The sequence below is a fragment of the Coregonus lavaretus genome, assembly GCF_964263955.1.
Source record: "Coregonus lavaretus genome assembly, chromosome: 8".
NCBI lineage: Eukaryota > Metazoa > Chordata > Actinopteri > Salmoniformes > Salmonidae > Coregonus > Coregonus lavaretus.
Window position 1 is genome coordinate 33,749,563 of NC_139995.1, and position 5,009 is coordinate 33,754,571.

Genomic DNA, 5,009 nt, shown 5'->3' on the forward strand with positions numbered 1-5,009 from the left:
TATTAATAAAAAATGCTGTGGAATTGGAAATACTGTAATATTTTTGGCAACAACTTTGGTTGTTTTTTAAAAGTTGTTTTGTTTTGTCTTTTATCATTTGTAATTGTATTTTCTTAATTTTATGTCCGTTTGTCCGTTCTGGTTCCCCCCTATTGAACGCGGGGAGAGTGGGGTAAGTTGAGCGAAAGGGGTAAGTAAGGGTTAAGTAAGGTAAGTTCATGATAAGCTGCAGCCCATACTATTTACCAAGAGAGTTTTCATCTATATTTATTGTACCTGTCTATTTACCACCACAAACCAATGCTGGCACTGAGACCGTACTCAACAAGCTGTGTATGGCCATAAGCAAAGTAAAAAGCACATCCAGAGGCGGCGTTTCTTGTGGCCAGTGATTTTAATGCAGGGAAGCTGAAATCCGATTGACCTCATTTTTACCAGCATATCACCTGTGCATCGAGAGGCGACAAAACTCTAGATCACTTTTACTCCACACACAGAAACACATACAAGGCCCTCCCTCGCCCTCCCTTTGGCAAATCAGACCATAACTCTATCCTCCTTACAAGCAAAAACTCAAAAAAGGAAGTCCCAGTGATGTGCTCAATACGGAAGTGGTCCAATGAAGCGTATGCTAACCTACATGACTGTTTCGCTAGCACAGACTAGAGTATATTCATCCGATAACATTGAGGAGTTTACCACATCAGTCACCTGCTTCATTAATGAGTGCATCGACGTCATCGTCCCCATAGTGACCGTATATACAGTACCCAACCAGAAGCCATGGATTACAGGCAACATCCACACTGAGCTACAGGTTAGAGCTGCCACTTTCAAGAAGCAGGACACTAATCCAGACGCTTATAAGAAATCCCACTACGACCTCCGACGAGTATCATGGATTACAAAGGGAAACCCAACCGCGAGCTGCCCAGCGACGCAAGCCTACCAGACAAGCTAAATTCCTTCTATGCTCGCTGCGAGACAAGCAACACTGAACAATGCATGAGAGCACCAGCTGTTCCGGACGACTGTGCGATCTCGCTCTCCGTAGCTGATGTGAGTAAGAACTTTAAACAGGTTAACATTCACAAGGCCGCAGGGCCAGACGGAATACCAGGATGCGTACTCAGAGCATGCGCTGACCAGCTGGCAAGTGTCTTCACTGACATTTTCAAGTAGACCACCATAGTCCCTGTGCCCAAGAACGCCAAGGTAACCTGCCTGAATGGCTGTCGCCCCATAGCACTCACATCTATAGCCATGAAATGCTTTGAAAGGCTGGTCATGGTACACATCATCACCATCATCCCAGACATCATGGACCCACTCCAATTCGCATACCGCCTCAACAGATCCACAGATGACGCAATCTCTATTGCACTCCACACTGCCCTCCTGGACAAAAGGAATACCTATGTAAGAATGCTGTTCATTGACTACAGCTCAGCATACAACACCATATTCCCCTCCAAACTGAGGACTCTGGGACTGAATACCTCCCTCAGCAACTGGATCCTGGACTTCTTGAAGGGCCACGCCCAGGCGGTGAGTGTAGGCAACAACACATCCGCCACACTGACCATCAACACGGGGGCCCCTCAGGGGTGTGTGCTTAGTCCCCTCCTGTACTCCTAGTTCACCCACAACTGCAGCGCCGCGCACAACTCAAACACCATTATAAAGTTTGCTGAAGACACAATGGTGGTAGGACTAATCACCAACGACGATGAAGCAGCCTATATGGAGGAGGTCAGAGACCTGGCAGAGTGGTGCCAGGACAACAACCTCTCCATCAATGTCAGCAAGACAAAGGAGCTGATCGTGGGGCCGACCCAGAACCTCTATACCAGGCGGTGTCAGAGGATGGCCAAAAAATGGTCAAAGACAATTTAATAAGAGTCTAGACTGTTCTCTCTGATACTGCACGGCAAGCGGTACCAATGCACCAAGTCTGGAACCAACAGGACCCTGAACAGCTTCTACCCCCAAGCCATAAGACTGATAAATACCTAATGAAATGGCTACCCGGAACACCTGCATTGACCTTTTTTTGGACTAACTCTCTTGCACCGATTATGCACACACACTGGACTCTACCCACACTGACACTCCAACACACACTCACTACATACGCCCCCACACACATAACATGTGCACAAATGCATACTGATGCCACACACACACACACTTTCACACACGCTGCTGCTACGGTCTATTATCTATCTGTTGCCTAGTCACTTTTTGATCTTTATCCTTAACTCTGCACTGTTGGAAAAGGACCCGTAAGTAAGCATTTCACTGTTAGTCTACACCGGTTGTTTACGAAGCATGTGACAAATAACGTTTGATTTTATCCGTTTCAATATGAGGTCATAAACCTAGCATGGAAGTTTAGCTGTGTGGGCTAATATAGTCAAAATGTTTGCCTTAGGGTAAGTCTACTCTGAACGGTGCCTGAGGAAGGCACCCAGCCACGAGCGGTTCATCCCTTACCGTCGGGCAGAGGTCTAATACCAACAGGCTCAGAGACAGTTTCTATCTACAAGCCATCAGACTATATTTATAGCCTACTTCACTGTGGAAAAGGGGCGGCAATACATGTCATGTTGATATGATTTTCAGTTTGCTTCCATGACTGGTTTCACATTCATTTGTCTCCAGGGATCATTAATAAAAATCATCTAAAACAATTGCTATGTGTATTTACAATACCATTCTCCAAACGGATTATTCATTTACCTAGCTCTTCTCAATTTATAAATTACAGTGCATGGAAAATGCTGTTATGTCTATCAGAAAAAAAGTAGATGCTCTTTCCACTTGGAACCAGCAGGTTCGCTCGACCTTATTCAGAATTTCCTCGTGGGTAAAGGTGGTGGAATTAAGTCAGTTTTCTTACACACTTCTCAGTAGTTGGTATTCAGATTTACCTTATGAAGGTACGTAACAGAAAATTGCCACATTCAGTTCTTTAACCCATGGTAATGTTGGAAGATTAGTGTACATAGAATTATAATAGGGAGAATAGTGCTCTGCTCCATAACGATTTCATTAGCTTAAATATCTTTTTTTTAAATATATATACAGTGGGGCAAAAAAGTATTTAGTCAGCCACCAATTGTGCAAGTTCTCCCACTTAAAAAGATGAGAGAGGCCTGTCATTTTCATCATAGGTACACGTCAACTATGACAGACAAATTGAGAAAGAAAATTCTGGAAAACTACATTGTAGGATTTTTAATGAATTTATTTGCAAATTATGGTGGAAAATAAGTATTTGGTCACCTACAAACAAGCAAGATTCCTGGCTCTCACAGACTTGTAACTTCTTCTAAAAGAGGCTCCTCTGTCCTCCACTCGTTACCTGTATTAATGGCACCTGTTTGAACTTGTTATCAGTATAAAAGACACCTGTCCACAACCTCAAACAGTCACACTCCAAACTCCACTATGGCCAAGACCAAAGAGCTGTCAAAGGACACCAGAAACAAAATTGTAGACCTGCACCAGGCTGGGAAGATTGAATCTGCAATAGGTAAGCCGCTTGGTTTGAAGAAATCAACTGTGGGAGCAATTATTAGGAAATGGAAGACATACAAGACCACTGATAATCTCCCTCGATCTGGGGCTCCACGCAAGATCTCACCCCGTGGGGTCAAAATGATCACAAGAACGGTGAGCAAAAATCCCAGAACCACACGGGGGGACCTAATGAATGACCTGCAGAGAGCTGGGACCAAAGTAACAAAGCCTACCATCAGTAACGCACTACGCAGTGCCAGACGTGTCCCCCTGCTTAAGCCAGTACATGTCCAGGCCTGTCTGAAGTTTGCTAGAGTGCATTTGGATGATCCAGGAGAGGATTGGGAGAATGTCATATGGTCAGATGAAACCAAAATATAACTTTTTGGTAAAAACTCAACTCGTCGTGTTTGGAGGACAAAGAATGCTGAGTTGCATTCAAAGAACACCATACCTACTGTGAAGCATGGGGGTGGAAACATCATGCTTTGGGGCTGTTTTTCTGCAAAGGGACCAGGACGACTGATCCGTGTAAAGGAAAGAATGAATGGGGCCATGTATCGTGAGATTTTGAGTGAAAACCTCCTTCCATCAGCAAGGGCATTGAACATGAAACGTGGCTGGGTCTTTCAGCATGACAATGATCCCAAACACACCGCCCGGGCAACGAAGGAGTGGCTTCGTAAGAAGCATTTCAAGGTCCTGGAGTGGCCTAGCCAGTCTCCAGATCTCAACCCCATAGAAAATCTTTGGAGGGAGTTGAAAGTCCGTATACCCAGCGACAGCCCCAAAACATCACTGCTCTAGAGGAGATCTGCATGGAGGAATGGGCCAAAATACCAGCAACAGTGTGTGAAAACCTTGTGAAGACTTACAGAAAACGTTTGACCTGTGTCATTGCCAACAAAGGGTATATAACAAAGTATTGAAAAACTTTTGTTATTGACCAAACACTTATTTTCCACCATAATTTGCTAATAAATTCATAAAAAATCCTACAATGTGATTTTCTGGATTTTTTTTATTCATTTTGTCTGTCATAGTTGACGTGTACCTATGATGAAAATTACAGGCCTCTCTCATCTTTTTAAGTGGGAGAACTTGCACAATTGGTGGCTGACTAAATACTTTTTTTCCCCACTGTATATATATACTGAACAAAAATACAAAAGGCAACAATTTCAAAATGGTTACTGAGTTACTGTTCATATAAGGAAATCTGTCAATTGTAATACATTTATTAGGCCCTAATCTATGGATTTCACATGACTGGGCATGGGCACAGCCATGGGTGGGCATAGGCCCAACCACTTGGGAGCCAGGGTCAGCCAATCAGAATGAGTTTTTCATCACAAAAGGGCTTTATTACAGACAGAAATACTCCTCAATTTCATCAGCTGTCCGTCTGGCTGGTCTCAGGCGATCCCGCAGGTAAAGAAGCCGGATGTGGAGGACCTGGGCTGGCGTGGTTACACGTGGTCTGC